This window comes from Bubalus kerabau, chromosome 5 (genome assembly GCF_029407905.1).
Source record: "Bubalus kerabau isolate K-KA32 ecotype Philippines breed swamp buffalo chromosome 5, PCC_UOA_SB_1v2, whole genome shotgun sequence".
NCBI lineage: Eukaryota > Metazoa > Chordata > Mammalia > Artiodactyla > Bovidae > Bubalus > Bubalus kerabau.
In genome coordinates, this window is record NC_073628.1 from 74,342,614 (window position 1) to 74,365,330 (window position 22,717).

At 43.0% G+C, this 22,717-nt stretch overlaps 1 protein-coding gene across 8 annotated transcripts in view; it reads right to left on the minus strand.

Annotated features, from left to right (window-relative positions):
• Positions 1-22,717, minus strand: part of ESRRG (estrogen related receptor gamma) — a 693,887-nt gene that overhangs the window by 459,379 nt on the left and 211,791 nt on the right. For all 8 annotated transcript variants that reach the window (XM_055581899.1, XM_055581896.1, XM_055581897.1 and 5 more), the window contains one exon: positions 21,860-21,951. The gene's annotated coding sequence lies outside the window, so the exon portion shown is untranslated. The remainder of the gene's footprint in view (positions 1-21,859; positions 21,952-22,717) is intronic.

A 22,717-nucleotide genomic window follows, 5' to 3' on the forward strand; every position in this document is an offset into this window, starting at 1 on the left:
AATCTGTTGCTAGGTTAACAATGTTTTCTAGTAAACAAAGTCTGCTTCCTCAATAACTTATACACCAGAATACATTCTTTTTATTCCTCTCTTTAAAATGCAAGGAGAGAAAATAACTAGGCTGTCGCACAGCTTGGCCTCTTCTCTTGAAATCAGACAAGAGTAATTCCCATTGCACACCTGAATTCGTCTGCATGGACAAGAAATATCATGTTTTTATACCACCCCAGAGCTGACCCGGGTGTTAATTTGAATTTTAAGCAGAATCGAGCTTTTCTGTGGGTCCGTCCCACCTGTCAGTGTATGGTTGTATAACAAGATAATTACTTTCTCTTATTTCAAAATGCCAGGTACCCAAGGAAGACTTCCATGGCAAATGAAGACAGTGCTTGTATTAAATTTTATTCTAATAAGTCTAAGGCTGAGCCTCACTAGCATCTTGTTATGTTATTCACAGAAATGGTGGCAGATGCCACATACACCCTACAAAGAGGAAGAACCAGAGTGCATGAGAACTTCAGAAATATATTCAGGGAAAAGTTTGGCAGGAAGCAAGATGAAGTTGTGTATCATTCATTTATATAGCTGTGCATTCTGGGTAAGAAAAAGTACAAGGTCAAATTCAAGGTAATTTAGAGAAGGAAAAGAGCAATGATGTGCATGTGCTATAAAATTATTGCTTACTTGGTCCATCAAAATTCTAAAGATTTTAGATGTAAAAAGGCATATCCAGGTTACCAAAGGGGAAAGGTGGGGGGGAGGGATAAATTAGGAGTTTGGGATTAACATATTGTTGGGCGGAGAAGGCAATGGCACCCTACTCCAGTACTCTTGCCTGGAAAATCCCATGGACAGAGAAGCCTGGTAGGCTGCAGTCCATGGGGTCGCGACGAGTCGGACACCACTGAGAGACTTCACTTTCACTTTTCACTTTCATGCATTGGAGAAGGAAATGGCAACCCACTCCAGTGTTCTTGCCTGGAGAATCCCAGGGACGGGAAGCCTGGTGGGCTGCCATCTATGGGGTTGCACAGAGTCAGACACGACTGAAGCGACTTTGCAGCAGCAGCATATTGTTGGGCTTCCCTGATGGCTCAGACAGTAAAGAATCCACCAGCAATGTAGGAGATGTTGTTTTGATCCCTGGGTCAGGAAGATCCCCTGAAGAAAGGAATGGCTACCCAGTCCAGTATTCTTGCCTAGAGAATTGCATGGACAGAGGAGTCTGATGGGCCGTGGAGTCTAAGATAGTTGGAGATGACTGAGCAACTAACACTTTCTATACATACTGCTGCTGCTGCTAAGTTGCTTCAGTCGTGTCCGACTCTGTGCGACCCCAGAGACAGCAGGCCACCAGGCTCCCCCGTCCCTGGGATTCTCCAGGCAAGAACACTGGAGTGGGTTGCCATTTCCTTCTATACATACTACTATATATAAAATAGATCAACAACAAGGACCTACTATACAAGGAATGCTACTTAACATTTTCTAATAACCCAAACGGAAAAGAATCCCCAAAAAAATAGATATGTGTACAGCTGAATCACTTTGCTGTACACTTGAAACTAACACAGCATTGTAAATCAACTACACTCCAATATTAAATAAAAATAAAACAACGTATGTAACTCACACAAAAAAGGCAGGTCTAGAATTTGGCCTCACCCCCAGCAAGTCATGGCTCCTCACACGAAAGAACATGATTAGTTAGTTATTTCTTACAAATAGATTTGATCCAGATAACTTAGACCAGAGTTGCACAGAAGACCCAGGAAACAGAGAACTCTGGTTGTGTCCGAGTGTGGATGTGTGTGTACATTCGTCTGTAGGTAAAGCTCTATGCCTGCATCTGTCTGGCCACGACCTTTCACATTCGTCATAAGGATTAATTTAGGATATTTAATGATGCCTATTCACCTTTCAGATTCACCAAGAAAGCAGAGACCTTTACTGATATCCAATGAGATCAATATTACCTTCTGGTAATATAGGACTTGGAAAAGAAGTTCCTGAAGACAAATGAAATCTAAGGACAGTTCCCACGTGACGACTTTCATGCAACCTTGTGTCATTTACTGCACTGCTGCCTTCCACAACTACAGGCCTTCCATACCCGCTCATTTATTTGGTAATTGGAAATCTACCCCAAAAGATCTGTCTGGAGATCGGAGGAAGAGGTTCAAAGAGGGAGCCTTGCAGAAAGGTCACAATCACAGGTATCTACTCAGGGCCAGCAGCATACAATGTCTCATTCCCTGCATATGTTGACTGAATGCAACTTTGTGTCTGGAGTTACAAATGCCCAAGAGGTAGCAGGATTCTGTGAGCAGGGCATGAGATTCAGAATCAGGCCCACAGCACTAGATTCAAATTCCAGACCTGACCCTTCTTGCTTCTTCTGTGCTGTCGAGCAGTTTACAGATTTTGCTATGTTCTGCTGTCTTGTCTGGAAACTGAATTTAGTGCTGCAAATGGGATCTGAAGAGGTCCTGTTACTCATGATTTTGAATCCAGATTTTATATATATAACAACATTGGCAAGATTTTTACCTCTGATGGTAAGAAAGGCATTTGGAGATTTCCTTGATGGTCCAGTGGTTAAGAATCTGCCTGCCAACGCAGGGGACATGGGTTTGATCCTCGGTCCCAGAAGATTCCACATGTCTCAGAGCAACTAAGCCCGAGTACCACAACTACTGAAGCTCGTATTCTTTAGGGCCCATGAGCCCATGCTCAGCAACAAGAGGAGCCACCACAAAGAGAAGCCCCAGCTCCCGCACCTAGGTAAAGCCCGTGTGAAGCAACAAAGACCCAGTGCAACCAAAAAGAAATTTGTTGTTGTTGTTGTTTTTTTTTAAAAGAAAGGCATTGCACAGACACCAGGAACGTCTTCCATCTGGAGGTGGATTGCAGTAGTCTCTTGGACACATCACATGCTCTCTGCATCTTAGTCACCCTGTTAAGTTCTTGCAACTACTTAACTGAATTATACTCTGCAGTCTGTGTTCTATCAGTGAAATGAGGAAGTACTCCCATCTCTCAGGGTTGAAAATGTAAGACAGATTCTCACTCCTCTGCCTAAACTCCCCCAACCCTGGGGCTTCCCATTTTCTGCCAGGTAAGAGGCAAAGCCCTTAGGAGGGGCTGCTATATACCTCATAGCTCCCCTGCTCTCTCCCCAGAGCCCTGACCATCCCTTTAGACCATCACTTTTTAAAAAAAGATGTATTGTATTTACTGTCTTAACGCCTTTCACAGGAATAAAAATTTCACTTGGGCAGGAATTTGTATCGATTTTATTCCCTGCTGTATCTCTACTGCTGAGCGTGGTACTAGGGATGCTCCATAAATATTTATGGATAAATAGATTTGTTGTAAGGTATCAGATAGTGTGGTGATTCCCAGGTGGCACTAGAGGTAAAGAACTCCACCTGCCAATGCAGGAGACACCAGAGACATGGGTTTGATGCCTGGTTGGGAAGATCCCCTGAAGAAGGGCATGACAATCCACTCTAGTATTCTTGCCTGGAGAAACCCATGGACAGAGAAGCCTGGCGGGCTATATATAGTCCACAGGGTAACAAAGAGTCAGACACGACTGAAGCGACTTAGCACATGAGATTGTGTGTTATCTCTAAAGCTCCCAATACAGTGCCTGGCATGTGGTAAGAACTCAGTAAATGACAACTATTGGTTCTTGAGGATGTTTAACTGTGGGTAAGATTGTAATCATTGGAATTGTGAGGGGGCAGGTGCTTCTTGGCCAGTCAACAGTTTAACTAACACCTGGGTTACCCCAGGGTACTGGAAGCCCACTGTTCTATTGTCTTGACTTGTCATGACTCATCTATGGATCCTGGGCACACCAGTTTCTGCATCTGTAAAAGAAACACAGTAATATCTACCTTCCAGGGGAGAAAGAAGGTTAAAAAAACAAACAAAAACCCTGTTTGTCAATTGCTTTTCTATCTGCGATGAAGTGTCCATAGCATGATTTAAAATATTCCATAAGAATAAAAAATAGGAAAAACCATAGCTTCTTATATCTGATGATTTTTCTGCCAAAAAAAGGCATCTTTCAGCCAGCACTCACACATCGCACTTAAGAGGGTTTCAGCCACAGTCTTTTTTTTTCCCCTTCTGGTTAAAATTAAGCAGTGATGAGGGAAACACAGTCAGATGTTCCTGGGGATATCTGAGGATTAGGTTTGCCAGTTGGGGCAAGTCATTCCTTTCACCAGGGTAGTGAAATACAGGGAAGAATAGATACTAGTCTCCTGCTCATTAACTGGGTAGAATTACTGCAGCAAGAAGGTTAACAATTACCCAAGTAATTAACGCTTCCTTGACTTTCATACTCTAATCCTATAGATGCAGGATTTCAGCTCTGGTCCCAGAGTCCATGGAAGATGAGAGTGGAATGGGATGGAATGGGACTGCTTTGGAGAGAGGGCCTGGGAAGCCAGGGTAGTTTCTCTGGGTTTCTCGCCACTTCCTGATGAGACGCAGCTGCAGCAGAGGAGCGCTTGGCAGCCAGTGCTCTAGTTTCTGGAACCATCCGGCGCCACACAGGTATATGACGCCCGATCTTCTCTAAGCCCCCACGCCTACCCCTTCCCGCCTGCACTCGGCATATTTGGTGTCACTGTTTATTAAAGATAACTAATGCCCTAAGTCTTTATTTACTTCTGTTTATTGCTATTTTAGCAAGAGTCACTGGAGAGCAGCTATGCTTCTGGTCCACTCGGGTTCTTTAATCACTGTTAGTAGGTAAAATCATCTGTGACAACTAATCCAAAAAGCAGATTATATTTATTTTGGCTACAGTGGCTTGCAATTCGTTAAAATCAACAAAGCCTTTTCATTAGCCCCCTGCTGATGTCCTAAAAACAGACATTTCAAGGGTCTCAAAGCGCTGAGCTACACATATGCAGCCACGCTAATTCTGACAGATTCTCAGTGCCATTCTTAACACGAAATCTTATTAAACTCACAAACAAGAAACAGAACCCTTCTGCTTTCATACAAAGGCTTAATTAACATGCCTACACTCCAAAATCAAAATCATAGCTGCAAAGCTCCCTGAATGTGGGAGCAAAACAAACACAAAGAGACTGGATCATTAGTTAAGCAAGACTTACCAAAAATTGTTGGGACTTTTTTTTTTTAATAATATGGGAAAGGATTAGAAATCAGAACCATGGTGCCTATTTCTAAACAGTTCTGCATGGGCATTCTGGCCTTCAAAAGCTGGGGTGGTGATTAACTGGACTGTTGATGGAGGCGGCAAATCCAGGGAGGAGAGGATCAAGGTCCTATTTCAGGGGTTTGCCAGAGGTTAGAAACAGTTGCATCTTGTTTCAGTCAGCATCGTTGCAACAATGTTCTATGCATCTTCCCTCTCCCACCTTCGCTCCTGCGAACACCCTCACTGCTGCCTTTTCCAGGTGCATTTCTTTTCCTTAGTACCATCCGGCTGTCCATCGCAGAGAAAGTCTCCTGAATGCTGAATTGGATTTTAAGGCTCAGTGTCAGAGATGGGGGCGTTCCAGGAAAGATGCTCACGGCGGTGACTCAGCCATCACTGTGCCACTAGGCAGCAGCCATAATTAATGAATATATCAAAAGGTCTACTCAAGGAGCAAAAAGGTAGACAATGATTTATGTTTACCGAAGGGGTAGATTATTTAGCTTTGCAAGAGCTTTCAGAATCAGGAAGCCCAGAAATAGTTAGAGATGGTGTGGTAGCTCTCCAATCCTGGAGAGAAATTCAAGGAACAGGAAGCAGATCCAAAAACAAAGGGCAAGGGGACTTTGCCCTTTGCCGAGGGTGAGCTGCTCTCTCCTGCGATTATCCCCTCCACGGCTCTGATTGGAAAGCTGCTGTGGTTCGTGTACTGCCATGACCGCTGCTGCAATGGAATGACTTGTTTGCCCTCCCAGCATAATCCTGAATGTTGTCAAGGATGATTACCCGATGATACTTCAAGCAAGTCTCTGTTCTAACGTGGATTTCTGCCGGTACGATGGGGAAGCCAAAAGCAGGCCTTGAGAGCAATGGCTTGTTTGGGTCTTCAATTTACAAGGGATGAGCGCGCTGGGACCAGAAGGTCTAGTTCATCTCCACGAAGGCCTCTGTCCAGCAGCCCCTTCAGCCAGAACTTCTGCTTCCTCCAGTTCATTCCATGAGCCAAAGAGCTATCTGTTAGAGCAGATTATAACATCCAGCCTAGAAGGAAAATTTACATACAAAGCTTCTCTCCAATCAGAGTTCTGTCCATAGGGAAAAAGGAGCCACCTCTGATAGACAAGTTATCATTTGGGCTTTCCATAATTAACACTATGGCTGCCATGGTAATCCAAACAGTGTTGCAAATACAAGAAAGGCTAGTATCATGGCTTCTTGGGGGTTACTGATATAATTTGCAGCCCCAGCTTGGGTATATTGATGGCGGGGCAGAAATGCAAGTTAGACAAACAGCAGAACAACATCCAGCGAGGTAAGAAAATCTAAAACTCAATTAAGTATCCAAGATACTGTTTTCAATTGTTCTTTGGTCCCTGGCCGGCCTTATTCACTAGGTAATAAAAGCACACTGTCTTCCTTATGTATATTTACAACCAGCAGCTTTTCACAGCACACCCCAAAGCTTCCTGATTTTCTTCACTATCATCTACCACTATCTAGAGGATTATACTCAAGAAGATTTCCAGGTCATCACAACAGGTCACTTTTCTAAGCCACCTTATCAGGGAATAGGAACCACATGCAGTTCTTACGCAAAAAAAAACAAAGAATCCACTTGGTTTTGTGACTTAAACAGGTTGGCGAAACAGCCTTTATCACTGTTGTCATATAAAACATGTTGAGACAAGCAATACAGTGGCAGTTGCCCTGGGGAGTATTTCAACTTTATACCTCCTAAGGTTATTCTCAAATAAAACAGCACACACCCTTCAGTTTTTGTTTTGGGGGTTTTTTTTGTTTTTTTTTTTAAACAGGCTCCCTTCTCTTCCTGGTTCCTTCAAAATGAGCCTGCTGTTCAGGGTTCACGATTTCCTCAGGACAAAACAACCTGAGTCAAGCCAGAGCCAAAAGCCACACAAACCACTGCCCACTCCCCTAGACAACCCCAAGATCCGGCACACCCCCACCAGCCAGAAGCAGCAATGAATGGGCCAGTGTTTTCCAGCCTGGCAAGACCCAAAGAAGCATCTAGAGCACTTGTTAAAACACAGAATGCCAGCCTCTTGGCCTGGAGACTCTGCTTTAGCAGGTCTGGGCACACTGGGGCAATGCCGGTACAGATGGACTTGGCCAGATGCTCTGCGGGACACATTCCACATTCAGAACTGAATCAAAGGGCTTCCCAGGTGGCTCAGTGGTAAAGAATCTGCCTGCCAAGCAGGAGACGCAGGTTTGATCCCTGGGTCGGGAAGATCCCCAGGAGAAGGAAATGGCAAGCCACTCCAGTATTTTTGGGTGGAGAATCCCATGGACAGAAGCTTGAAGGGCCGCAGCACATCCATGGGTCGAAAAAGAGTCAGACATGACTGAGCGATTAAACAACAATGGAGTATCAAATCCAGAGGGCAAGAACCTGAGGAGGCAGAGGATTTGTTCTCTGGCCCATTCTGCTACACAACCAGCTACTTCAACACAACCAGCTTCCCTCCCAGGAAGACTGAGTATGTGTGTGTGTGCACTCAGTCATGTCCGACTCTTTGTGACCCCCATGGACTGTAGTCTGCCAAGCTCCTCTGTTCATGGGATTTTCCCAGCAAGAGTACTGGAGTGTGTTGCCATGACCTCCTCCAGGGGATCTTCATGACCCAGGGACTGAATGTGTCTCCTGCACTGCAGGTAGATTTTTTATTGCTGGAGCCACCAGGGAAGCCCCAAGGGGAGAGAAAAAAACCATTCCACGTATGTTCTTGTGGTTCTAACATACCTTGAATCCCAATATCGAACGGCGTGGTCATGTTAATGTGGCATAAAAAGTGGGAGGCTGAGTGTTTGATTTTTCAGTGAAATATAATAGGAGAGAGGCTAGCCATTTCAGACTCAAGAAAATGAACTGGTTACTTATCTACTGATGGATTTGTGGGGGGCGGAGCGGGGGACGGCTCTGATGGGACATTGCATTGGTAGCTATAGTTTAGAAATCCGGGTGGAAAAGATGTATAATGTTTCACTTAAAGCTGGGGACAGTACCTCGAGATGTTGAAAGAAGCATATAATATGTTCCCTGGGGGATCTGAAGGTAGCAGTGTAGGTGATAAAAAAGCCTGGAGGACTGAGGTCGTGACGAGGGCTTTCATCTGGTCAAATGAGTTGTATATGCAGTACACCGTCACTAAGCTAGGTCCCTCCGCAAAAAGAACAGCTCAACACAGCCCCCATTACTGTATTTCACGGACACTCTGTCTCACTAGAGTATGACTTGTTGGGGGGGATTAGTGTCTAGAGAGATCTCAAATAAGCTTTTACTAAAAGACCGGACGCTCAGCTATGGCAACTGCTTCTTTTTAATTCCGAAAGCAGCCTGAGCCATAACCCAATAGTTCTGCCCTCTGATAACGGAGTAAAATCTAATACTGTTCCTGAAATTTTATAGACATTCCTCTCTTTCTAAGGACATGAATAGTGTATATATACTCTTCAAAGACTCGATTTTTCTCTTTTGTAGCAAAATGGCAAGCGCCTATGGGAGCGCAGTGCCTGCGGCAATGTTTCTTTCCGCTTAGAAGCCACCTGCTAATCACCTGCAAGTAATAACAGACTACAAGGGAGGCGGCCCCTCACCCTCCTGAAGGGCAAGGGTTAACTGGGAACAAAGTGAGGGAGGTTTTCTTGGCCTGAGGGGGCCTCCGCAAAGTGACCAGTGAAAACCTCCCCAAGGAGGGATCCAAGGCGCTGAGAAGCCACCGTTCAAGATCAGAGGCAACTTGAAATGGACCAACGAAGTGCACTTCTGAAGCAGAAAGAAAAAAAATAACACTTCCAGAAAGGTAACACAGTCTCAGAGCCGGCAACATCTTGGAGAGTTCCTTGCTCTGCCTCTAGGCTGAGAGGTTGAGCTTGATGGGCATGGCACATAATGGGCCCTTCTCATCAGGCTGCTTTCAGAAACATGGCACCCTCTCACTCTACAGTAAGGCCAGTGCTACTCTGGGTACCAGCCACATCACAGGGACCCACAAGATGATTAAGGAGAACACTAGTTTCAAACAGGATGCAAGAAAAATCCAGCTATTCCCCCCTGGGGTACAGCAGCCCCTCAGTATTTGCAAAGGGTTGGCTCCAGGGCCAAGCGTGTGTGTGTGTGTGTGTGTATACACACACATATATATGTATGGTCTTCCCTGGTGGCTCAGTGGTAAAGAATCTGCCTACAATGCAGGAGACATGAGTTCGATCCCTGAGTCAGGAAGATCACCTGCAGAAAGAAATGGCAAACCCACTGCAGTATTTGTGTCTGGGAAATCCCATGGACAGAGGAGCCTGGTGGGTTACAGTCCACAGGGTCACGAAAGAGTTGGACATGACATATATGTATATATGTGTATGTGTGTGTGTGTGTGTATGTATATATATTTATAAAGAGAGAGAGAGGCATGCATAGTATTGATTAGCTAGAAAGTTTGTTAGGGTTTTTCCACAACACCTTATGGAAAAATCCAAACAGACTTTTTGAGCAACCCAATATTTGCATAAGACCTACACAGATCCTCCCATATACTTTAAATCATCTCTAGAGTGCTTATAATACCTAATACAATGTAAATGCTCTGCAAACAATTGCAAATACACAGAAAGACAAAGCAAATGCTATTTAAATAGTTGCCTTTGTGCAGTAAGTTCAAGTTTTGCTTTTTGGAACTTCCTGGAATTTTGGGGAACATTTTTACCTGCAGTTGGCTGAATCTGTAGATGCAAAACCCGTGGATACAGAGGGCTGACTGTACTTTAACCCAAGAGAACTCAGAACAGACAATTCAAAGGGCATTAAAGGCTTAGAAAACTGTAACTAAGAAGTTGTTAAGGGAAAAGAGTTTAATCCTGTTCTGATCTTGAACTGAGAAAGAATTTAGGCATGTGAGGGATTTGATGGAATGAGTATGAATAATTCTTCTCCAGCGACTGAGAAGTCAAGAAAAGATTTCTGAACTTGTTGGGTTGAACATGAGGGATTGGTGCCTGATGGTGGCTGTGGGGTCACTGTCTTCAGGTTGTCATTAACTAGAGATCGTATTCATTGATCTCCTTCCTTCATGAAGATAGTGGGATGGCTTTGAATTAATACACGCTTTGCTCTCCTCCATCATTACATCTTACCCCTGTGCCCTGTGGAAAGGCATTACACTGTGCCCAAATTCCCCTTTTTCCTCCATCCTTCTCTCACCTCTTTCCCCCAGGTTTTCCTTTCAAAGGAAACCTCCTTCTTTTCTGCCCCTTTGCATTCATTCTGTTCTTTCATCTTGATAACAATGGAAAGGGAAAAATGAATCTCTCTCAAACCTACTTCTCAAACTTTACTATCATTTGATACCTGTGGTATCCATCTCCATCACCCTCTTCCTATCAAGGATGCTATGGTCCAACTGAAACATTTCTTCTCCCTCCGGTCTAAATCTTCATGCTCTTGGATATTTTTGTAGGTTCTCCCATCCAAATTATAATTTCCTTCATCTATCCTTCTTCCCCTGCTTGTAGCCACTACACTCTGTACCACTGGCCATCCCACAGGCTACCAGGTTACATGATGGAGGGTGTATCACTGTGCTCCTGTGAAAACAACACAAATGTCCATCCACGAATGAATGGAAAAACAAAATATGGGACAGACATACAGTGAAATGTTATTCAGTTTTAAAAGGTGTAGGATTCTGATATATGCTACAGCGTGGATAAACTCTGAAAACATTATGGTGAATGAAATATATCAGACAATGTTATATAATTGCACTTACACGAAGTATTTAGAGTAACTGAATTCATAGGGTTGGAAAGGGGATTGGTACGTGCTAGGGGCTGGGGGGAGGTGGGGATGGAGAATTACTGTTTAATGAATACAGAGTTTGAAGTGATGAAAAGGTCTAGGGATGGGTAGTGATGATAACTACACAGCAACGTGAATGGACTTGATGTCACTGAAATGCACACTAGAAATGGTTAAGACACTAGGAAAGCGTTAAGCCTGGTTCCCAGACCTGCATGGGAATGTTCAAGTCACACTGGAGTCAAGTTTGATTATACTTAGTTTCAAAAGAAGCATGGAAGGCTCAGTCAACAAATGATGGTGAAAAGATATCACTTCAATGTCCACTTCTTCCTTCCTTCACTCACATAGGAGATGTTTACTGGGCAACGTCTCTGCGGCTGGTACAGTCCTAGAAGATGTGACTGAACAGCACTCACAATCTAGAAAAGCAAAGGGACAGTCAAGAAGGAACAACTTGTCCCACAAATGCTAAAAATAGGACAGAAATGCTTGGAAGCGTGTCAGGAAGGCCTTTCAAACTAGTGTGTGGGGGTGGGGGGGACAGAGGATGCTTTAAGAATGTTTTTAAGCTGAGACCTATGGTTTTAAAAGAGTTAGGCAAAGGCCATTCCAGACCGAGAGAGCTGTAGGCATGAATGAGAAATGACATAAGACTTCAGAGATTGGCTTGGCTGGAATTTAGAGAGAGAACAGAGAGACAGACAGAGAGTGGACCTTGGAGGCGGGGCGGCGGAAGTGGGGAGTCAGTCTGGGAGATGACATGAAGCATTTTAGGCGTTTTTTTTTTTTTTTCCTAAAGACTAAATGAGAAGATTACAACAGACCTCCCTTCCCAACTGAAGATGCTATTCAACTATGAAGGTGTTAAATCTGTGATCTCGTTCCAAGCCTCATCTGTGATGCCGTCATCCTCCCAATGTCCTCAGAGAAACCGTGTCTGACGCCCTGCACGTAGAGCCCTCCTCAGCACTTCCCTGCCCACACATATCACCCTGACCTCACTCAAATTATTAGGCACCACAGGGCTTCCTTGGACATCTTTCCTCGCAAATACCAGGGTCGGCGTTCTCACCACTGTCCTCAGTCGCAGACACGCCGCCAAGTTTATTATATAACCTTCCTTTCTGACTCACATCCCTTCTGAAGAACCTCTCTGACTCACTTCTCCCATGGAGCAGCCATCCTTCTTTTTCGCCTGCATCTTGAAACTCTCTGCTCATCCTTTTTCTTTCCGCTTTACATAGCCTCAGGTCTCTTCTGTTATCCACATCACTCTTTGGTCACCAGAGGTGAAGGCAGATGTGAACATGGCTCATTATCCATTCATTCCATCTAAATTCAACTTGGCCATCCACCAAGAATACAAGGTGATTCATTTACTGATCCTTGGTGCATTCCTGGCCTCACTTCCTTCTGAGGTTTCTTTAAAATAACTCTCTCCTCAAGCTCCTAACCCCTATCTTCAGGAAATGACTTTCCATTCTGACTATTCCATGGGTACTCTTACCCCTCATCTGTCCTTGGCTTTTGTGGTCCACAGGTCTGTTTGCACAGATGGGCTTGATCTTCTTAGCCTTTTTTAAAGGAGGATGACACAGAAACTTCACTGTGTTAAAGGCCTGAGAACTGCCAAAAAGGGTAAGGCATGGTTCTTGCCTTTCTGAAAGTTTTATCTATATTTAAAACTATACTTACATGGGGCTTCCCAGGTAGCTCAGTGGTAAAGAACCTACCTGCCAATGCAGGAGACTCAGGTTGGATCCCTGGGTCGGGAAGATCCCCTGGAAGAGGGCATGGCAACCCACTCCAGGATTCTTGCCTGGAGAATCCTCATGGACAGAGGAGCCTGGCAGGCTATGGTCCATGGGGTCACAAAGAGTCAGACACAACTGAAACACTTTGTTTTAGGATGAGTCTTAAACGTACACTGGTACGTTTCCACATGCAGGGCTCTTCTAGCAGAAGAGATCAGGGAAGACTGAAGGAAGGAGGTGAAGTTTAGGCTGAGCCTTTAAGGATAAGTGGGATCCTGGTAGGCCTGACAGAGTGATATGGGGCATCCTGAGCAGAAGGAATTGCAAGTGTGAAATGTGTGGGTGGAGGATATAAATAGTTTTACTTTTCTTTTCATTTTCTTGAGATATCCTTGATAATGGAACATTGCATTAGTTCCAGGTACACAACATAATGACTTGATTTTTGTATATATTGTGAAATGCGGTTATGCTTTTTAATATGAAGATCAGAAGAACACGATGGTGCAATGGAGCTAGAAGTGTGTGGTGTGATAATGCTGCGGAGGTTTCATCTGCTCAGTAAGGGAGGAAGGACCTTGTTACAGATAACAGGATGGTATTCTGAAGAAGGAAATGGCAACCCACTCCAGTATTCTTGCCTGGAATATCCCAAGGACGGAGGAACCTGGTGGGCTAGAGTCCATGGGGTTGCTAAGATTCAGACACGACTGCGTGACTTCACTTTCTATTCCAGAGTGGCCCTCAGTGCGCCTTGGAAGTTGAGAGGTTGAAGGTCAAGTTCAGCTAGGAGGAATGTGTCACCAGCTGGTCCCAAAGTAAGGCACACCGATTCCAATCCCTAATACTTTTGTGGGGAGGGGCTTATCTTCATTCATTTATTATTTACTTTGTTTAATCCCATTCTTAGAGCTTCCTTCAGCTTAAAATTCCTTATTTCTCATAAAAGTAATAATCGTTTGTGTGTATGTGTGTGGAAATTTTAAAGAATTAAGAAAAATCATTCTCCCCTCATATTCAAAATGCTTTCCCTTGACCCACCTGAGAAACCACAGGGGCTTCTCTTTCCTTGCTCTGTAAAGCCTCCTGACTTTTCAAAGTTTTCAAGTCTCTTGACTTGCCATTTCCCTCAGCTGGAAGCCCTCCCTACCTCCCTGGCCTCAACCTTAAGGGTTCAGCTCAGATGTCAACCCCCTGGGAAGCCCAGACACACCCCTCCCTCTCCTCTGCCAGTGTTCTAAGAACCCACCTCTGGGGACCCATGGCGCTCGGTTATCCCTCAGAACACCAAGCGGATAACGTGGAAATACCCATTTTCTGCAGCTGTCTTCCTCACTAGTCTATGAACACAGGCTCAAGGGAAGGATGGGGGGAAGGGAGTTGGGAATGGACACATATACACGCTGTGTTTAAAACGGATCATCAACAAGGTCCTACTGTACAGCACGGGGAACTCTGCTCAATGATAGGTGGCAGCCTGGATGGGAGGGGAGTTTGGGGGAGAATGGATACATGTACATGTATCGCTGAGCCCCCTCCCTGTTCACCTGAAACGATCACAACATTGTTAATTGGCTATACCGCAATACAAAATAAAAAGATTTTCTAAAAAGATTAAGAATAAAATAAATACTGTTTTTCTTTGTTTTGGGGAGGGATCCAATCTAAGTTAGATGAGAAAACATGAAGGCACACACACAAAATCAAAATAAACATATTCGACTACTTCTCCTAGACAAAAGAGCACCAAAGGTAAAATAAAACAGAGATTTCTGCAACACATTTAAGAGAAACGGGGGTTAATATTCTTAGTGTGAAAAGAATGATAACAAATACGGAAAATGATGATGATTTCAATACAAATAATTGCCAAGAAAATATGAAAATGCAAATTCACTAAAAAAGATATAAATGACCAATAAACATCACAACAGATGCTTAGCTTCATTCACAGTTTTTAAAATGTAGATTGAAATGACTCTAAAACACCACTTCTCAACAGTAAATTGGCAAAAACATTGAAAGTCTGATGGAATCGTGGCTAACTGGGAAATTGATAGTCGTACAATGTTGGTAGATGTGTTAACTTACACTGGTTTATAACACATAAGTTTCATATGTATAATTTATGTAACTTCTTAACGATCCGCTGACAGTTTCTTATAAAACTGAAAATGCAGATACACTGAGCCTCAGCAATCCTATTCTAGATATCTATCCTACAGGAATAAGAGCACAACAATAAAAAACAAATTACATAGCAATACTGAAAACTAAACAAGGTAAAAGGGTTGACTGCGTATCACTAAGAGAATGGTTATATATGTTATGATATGTCCATCTAAGTGGTACCTTCAATAAATACATACTCGTTAAAGAGAAGATATGTTAAGTAAACTTCAGACCTATATGCTGCATGGTTGAGTTGAAAATGAAACCAGTTAGATCAGAATTTCAGTAAACACTAGAATTTGTAGAAAAAGCTATTAAAAAACTGTGAAGAGTGACTGCTGGGTGTGCATGGCAAAAGATGATTGTACTTCTGTCTTTTCTTCCTTCACAAAACACTTTTTAACTTTGCCATATGTCTCTTTATCCTCAGCCCTTAGCAGTCCTCATGGAAGATGCTCAGTAAATGCTGGTTAAAGAGATTCCATTCTCCATTATTATGAACTCTTAGAAATCTGCCAGTTTTGTGCATCTGAAGGCATCACTTGACCACACATCTTACGGGAAACCCAAACAAACTTTTGGGGCAACCCCAAAATTAATAGCCCCCACCCCCCTTCACATGTAAAGCAATTCAATTTTGACAACAAATTATTCCATTACCATTATAAAGTCTCACTGAAGCCCTTGGCATTGTGAATTAGCTGTTTCCTCCCCAAACTCTCCTTAATCTTCCTGACACTGGCTTTTATGCCTCCTGTCCTCCCCCTGTCTTTCTGCTTGCTCATTCTCTCATTCACTGCCTCTTTTTCTGTTTGCATGTTTTTCTTCTAAAGTTTAGTTCTCCCTGAGACTCTTCTCTCTCTGCTTCATTCCTGTGATAATTCACCTTTCCTCAAGACCACATCCAAATGTTGTCTGTCTCTGAATTGGGCACCATTAATTTTCCAGGCTCATTAGCTATGGGAGCCTCATGTTTTTGATTCCCTACAACTCAAATCCTGTCTGCAACTGAAAGAGTCTCCATCTCCCTCCTAAATGATCCCACTCTTGGTCCACTTTCTCAAAGATTCTCCAGGTGGCGGGGTTAAGCTGGTTATCATTTTCTCCACCGAGTGTCAGAATAGCATGGTGAACTCCAAAGCAGGACTTGTTGAGTCACCCAGTCGTGTCTGACTCTTTTGTGACCCCATGGACTGTAGCCTGCCAAGCTCCTTTGTACACTGGATTTCCCAGGCAAGAATACTGGAGTGGGTTTCCATTTCCTTCTCCAGGGGATCTTCCCAACCCAGGGATCAAATCTGTGTCTCCTGCATTGGCAGGCAGGTTCTTTACCACTGAGCCACCAGGGAAGCCCCAGAGTGGGACTGTCTGCTCTCAAGTCAAACCTCCTCTACTCAACCAAACTTTTGAATGTCTCTGTACTTCAATTTCCCTATGTTTAAAATGGGATAATACCAACTATTTTATGAGGCTGTAAACAAGATTTCATGATTTATTCTATTTAAAGCACTCAAAAGTGCTCTAGAAAGCATTATGGAAATACAAGTTATTATTCTATTTTCCAAATTTTCTATAGTGAACATCCACCAAGCTCGTCTGTCCATGGAATTCTCCAGGCAGTAATACTGAAGTAGGTAGCCATTCCCTTCTCCAGGAGATCGTCCTGACTCAAGGATTGAACCTGGGTCTCCTGTACTGCAGGCAGATTCTTTACCATCTGAGCCACCAGAGAAGCCCATAATAATAATAATAAAAAGTATTAAAGATATTCAATAGTTCCCAAAGATTTCTAAATCAACTGTAAACCCTTTGCCTACCTTAATGCCCTTTCTCCAGGAAGATGAACCTATTTTCCTTATGCAACTCAATATTCTGACTTTTTTTTCATTCAGCACTTCCCAATTCTTTAGCTCCATCCCCAAATCCAGTGTCTTCCTGGGGAATTTTAAGAACTGGCTCTCAAATGAGTAAAAAAGCCCCAATTTTAATCATTCACCAATATAAATATTCCCATCCTGGCTGATTTCAAGCCACCAACACAGCATCATGGAGTATGTAGTTAGGAAGAAATGGGCACCATTATATAGTATTTCCATAGTTCAAATACTACAGGCAGATCTCAAGAGCATAGAAAATAGCGATCTATGGGGGAAAATTATTAGGAAGCCATAAGTTCTATTTATTACTTTTGTTTTTAAGATCACTGACTTACTTTAAGTTTATTTAACTTAATTCTTCATAATATTTCACAAAAACTGGCTTACAAAATTCCTAGAAATTTAATGCTTGGCTCTCTTTGGTTGAGACGGCTCCAGAACACCATGTAACACCCCGCTCCTCCACCCCAAGCATCCTCCCATTGACTCCAGCTTTGTCCTCCTGAACTGGTTCTCCTTGCCTCCTCCCCTGACCCCTGGGTTACCCATCCTAGAGTACACAATGACAGCATCCCACTGGTCCTCCTTTGCCCAATGCCATTAAGCATTTTTAAGGGATATTAATTACATTTAGCATCCCAGCATGCATATTTTATTACCTTTTTTTTTTTTACTGTTTTGCATATTATCCTTTCTCCCACCTCCAAATTAGATCATATTTGTTTTGCACTAGGCAATGGTACCCCACTCCAGCACTCTTGCCTGGAAAATCCCATGGACGGAGGAGCTTGGTAGGCTGCAGTCTGTGGGGTCGCTAAGAGTCGGACATGACTGAGCGACTTCACTTTCACTTTTCACTTTCATGCATTGGAGAAGGAAATGGCAACCCACTCCAGTGTTCTTGACTGGAGAATCCCAGTGACGGGGGAGCCTGGTGGGCTGCCGTCTATGGGGATCACGCAGAGTCGGACACGACTGAAGTGATTTAGCAGTAGCAGCAGTGATTATCAACTACAGAAAAGGAGGGGTCTGCATCTCTGAGAATCATTTGAGAACCTAGGTACCTTTACAAGCCTCTCCTTCTCCCAGCCAAAGGATGCTGAAATTTCAGTTCCAATGTCTATCTCACTTAGGTTGCTAAGTCGCTTCAGTCGTGTCCGACTCTGTGTGACCCCATAGACGGCAGCCCTCCAGGCTCCCACGTTTCTGGGATTCTCCAGGCAAGAACACTGGAGTGGGTTGCCATTTTCTTCTCCAATGCATTAAAGTGAAAAGTGAAAGTGAAGTCGCTCAGTCATGTCCAACTCTTCACGACCCCATGGACTGCAGCCTACCAGGCTCCTTCCGTCCATGAGATTCTCCAGGCAAGAGTAATGGAGTGGGGTCCCACTGCCTTCTCCAGAGAACCACTATTTTATATTTGCAAATCTTAGCCCAATAAACACCTGGTACATAGTAAGCACTCAGTAATTACTTGTAGATTGAAGAGATCAGATATTCCAGAAGAAAAAATAAATCCTATTGATGAATTTAAAAGTCAGCTATCTGTCAAGGTAGGGTTTTGGTTTCTTTATAGAAAGAAATAACAGTACAGTCCTGGTATTTATATTTGGATATAATAGTGAGAAAACAGGTTACAACTCAGGATATTCTTTCTTATAAAGGCAGTGAAACTCTTCTAACAGAAACCTAAAGCATAAGCCCATTACTACTAACAAGGTAAAGTGGCGGATGCCTTTATTAATGTAAAAATGACTGGAAATTCCTGCTGTCACATCCTTGGAAACCTTGGAGACCTGTAAATGCACACACATACATACATACATGCCTGCACACAGACATGTGCATAAACATACGTGGCATGATCATACACTTACTGCAAGAGTGTTTTTAAACACCAGGTGTGATGGCTACAAACTCACTCCATTAGAAATGATAGTATTGAAAGATCAAACTGTTTTATTCCTACTTATTTTGAAATAACATCCTAATTAACTTGTCTCTCATGAACTTCAACAAAAACAATAACAACAAAAGCAAGAGAAAGCTATGGCCTTCATGTTCACATGGAAATTTTGGCTAACACTAAAATAGTCCAAGATGAGCACCAGCGGTAAAGCAGAAAAGCTACCTTTGAGAATGAGAATTGCCCTATCACATCATTTTCTGAAGGAGAGATATCAGATTATCCTGCGTCCAAGTCTACATGGATTCCTTGGGCAGACACCCAGGGAAACTTCAGGAAAGGCATTCTCAAGCCATCCTGAAACAGTCACCCTGTAAATAAGTTAATCTTTCTCTTTCATTTGCACTTATATTTGCCCCAAGACAGTCTGTTTAGTAAAGAAAAAAAAAACCCTCAAAATTTGGACCCCACTTTGCCAGCAGTAAGCTTTCTGCTAATTCTGTCATAAATAAAGAGCATTGACAAAGGCATTAAAGATGGAAACAATAAAAATAGTCAGGAAGGGCAGCAAAAAAGATTGCCATGATGGTCTGTCTCAGTTTGCAAAAAAAAAAAAAAAAAAAAGGTATTAAAATACCAATGATACAAAAATAGACTTGGACAATTATCTTCTTCACAGGGAGGGGGAAACTGCTCCCAGACCTCATAAGATGGGTGTCTTCAAGGTTTCATTGATTAGTTGATAAGTTTGCTGGTGAATGATGAGTCGATTAGTCAGAAGGGTTTGAATTAGTTACCAGAGCTGCATCTTCCATGAATAAAATGCAGGAGTGTCCTCTCTCCCACCCTCTGTGACAGATGATATCTGTTTTCTCCTGTGAGTTTGAATTTAAGAGCCACTGAAGCTCAGCCACAGTATATTCTGGCTCAAATGAGCTGAAAATTGCATTCAATTTGAATTTCAAAAATGGAGGGGAAGAAGGGGGAAAAAAAAACCCCTCAGCACCCATCAAGTCTCCACACATTTCAACTATTTCCTGCTGCTTAGCTGCATTCCGCCAGGCTGGGGACCTGAAACCAGGATGTACTGCAGGGGGTAAGAGCATCGCTGGATTCCTGCCCAGTCTGAGTTTAAAAATAAACTTTTAATAGTCAGGATCAAAGCGAACCTCACTTTTACGCACATGCATAATGCAGAACGCGACCCAGCAAAGAAATAGATTTATCTTTTCCAAACTCAAATTGACCTGCTTTTTTCCCCCTTATGTACTTTGGAGGTGATAAAGGTGAAGGTGTTTTCCCTGGGAAACTCTAGAAAGGCAAATTCTTCTCTAAATTAAAATTAATTCCCCCTCAGCTCACTTAAGACCCTCATTCCCTGTTGCTTGGTTTTTTCCCTTTTCCTGCCTCGCATTACAAAGCAGGTGCATTCTTGAAAAGTTGAGTGAGTGGACATTGATTTTTTCAAATCAAATCATATTTTAAATGCTCTAAGAGAGTTAGTTATTTAAAGGAATCTCGTGATAAATTATTTTATAAAGCCAAGCTATTTTGAGAGTGCAGATACTCGCCCCTTCATGCAAAGACACCGTCAGCATGCATTTGAGGCCATATTCAGTTTTCTTAAAGCAGGGCATACCTACAGTTTTGAAGAAACACAGATTGAAGTATCACCAATAATTAAAACTAAATTGTTGTTACCCAAAACAACAGATAAATCCCAGAATCATGTAACTGAATGATCTGGGGCCAGAACTCCAATTCATGATTGTTGGAGCTGAAGGAACACAGAGAATATCAGATTCATTTCAACCCACTTCACACATGGAAGTGTATTCTCCCATTGCCTAAATCATGCTGCAAATGAAGGAGCTTGGGTGCAATGAAAAAGGTAATTCAGTTCTGAAGGCCATTTTCCACATAGAAGCAGGAATCTGTTGAACGCTGTTCAGATAATCCAATGACTCTAGAGGGTTCAATACCAGGCAGGATGGAAAGCATGGTTTCCAGCGTCCTTGCTCTGCCCGGGAGGTTTCGGGGGTGGGTGGGGTGGGGGGTGGAGGATGGGTACCGGATGACTCATTGATCCCACCTTGGAGAACCATGCACAGCAATGGTTTGCCTCCTTACCTGAGTTGTGAACCTGTTTGAGCGTCTGATGGAAACACAGACCCTTTCCAATTTAAGAACCCCTCCATACTATGATCCTCATCAGTCAGTACCACAGGATTCATGGCTGCTACTGCTAAGTCGCTTCACTCGTGTCCGACTCTGTGTGACCCCATAGACGGCAGCCCACCAAGCTCCGCAGTCCCCGGGATTCTCCAGGCAAGAACACTGGAGTGGGTTGCCATTTCCTTCTCCAATGCATGAAAGTAAAAAGTGAAAGTGAAGTCGCTCAGTCGTGTCTGACTCTAGCGACCCCATGGACTGCAGCCTACCAGGCTCCTCCATCCATGGGATTTTCCAGGAAAAAGTACTGGAGTGGGGTGCCACTGCCTTCTCCGCAGGGTTCATGGATCCAGGACCAATTGACTAACTGATGAAAGTATAGAAAAGTAGGCATTACATGCTTTTCCTTCAAAAACAGAGTGAAGAAGACTTAACATCTAGATATATTTGGAAAGATCCAGGCCTTCAACTGGTACCTGACAGCATGCAAGTACTTTTACTGAGTTCACAGAAGGCAGAATTGAGAAGGCTTCCTATCTTAAGTACAGGATAAGACCAAGAGAACAATAATACTTGAAGTTCTCGCGCACTGCCAAAACAGAAGAAAGTAAGAAATAATCTAACCATGTCAGCTGTAGCTTAATGGCCAATACAGGGAATCAGTAGAAACAGAGCAAAACTTTTCAAAAAGAACCATGATATCATCGCAACACGTACTCCTTAAAGTCCCATTTGTCGGAATACCCCATAAAATAAAACCTGTGAAAAGCTTGAAAACAATGTTCTTGCATTTTAAAAGACAGAATGAGGGAAACATGGGTGACTCTTCGCATACTAATGAAATCTTTGCCAGGACCACAGGGACAAAGATGTGAAGAGGCCACTTAACTCTTTAGTGTGTAACACGTGGCATTATGTTCTGTGGTTTTAAAGGATCATTCACGTCTGCTAATTTTTTAGGGAACAGCTTACCTTTCAAACTGCAACAATGTTAGCGTAGAATTTTTTCCTTACATCTTCATAATGTAATATTGTTTCATTGATGAACCAGTAAATTGTCAGCTCTATTCATTATGTGGCGGAAGCAAGGATCCAACCCAAAAAAGGAAAAAAAAAAAAGTGAGGTCAATTTCCTTGGCTGCTGCATTTAATAAAATCTCCCAGGCAAGAGAGTTAAGCACACATTAATAGCTATGACTTAGCCGCCTTCTGCAAGTCTTTGATTTTCCTATATATACTCAGGGCTGTATTAACACTAGCGCTAAGGGACAGTCCTCATGGCTTGTTTTTAAGTTTTCTTCCTTCTCAGCTTTATCAGATTTATTAATCTTCCGCTTTCCTCTTATTTATAGTGCATGCTCTGGTTAAGGTTTGAAAGCGTTTTCCATTATAACACCCATTTATAACTTTCAGGAAAAAAAAAATTCTTCTATCACAGGGCTTAAGGGACTTTCTACTTATTTCACGTTAGTCTCAAAATAAACAAGTTTCTCCAAATGGTGTGGGTGGGGGGTGGTTCTTATTTCTCCCATTCTCAAAATGAGACAAAAGGAAGCAGGTTGAGAAGGACAAGTCTCCTGATGGAGAAACTCGAAGATTCGAGTATTTTTTTTTTTGTTTCTGTTTGTTTTAAATTTGGTGGCACCTTGTAGCACGTGGGATCTTAGAATCCTGACCAGGGGTCAAACCCACACTCTGTGCTTTGGAAGCGTGGAGTCCCAACCACAGGCCCACCAGGGATCCCGAAGCCTCGGTTTTAAATAAGCCCACCGTGCATTTACCAAGCGCGCTCTTTTTCAAAATCCTGTTTTTTCATAGAGTGTTTATCAG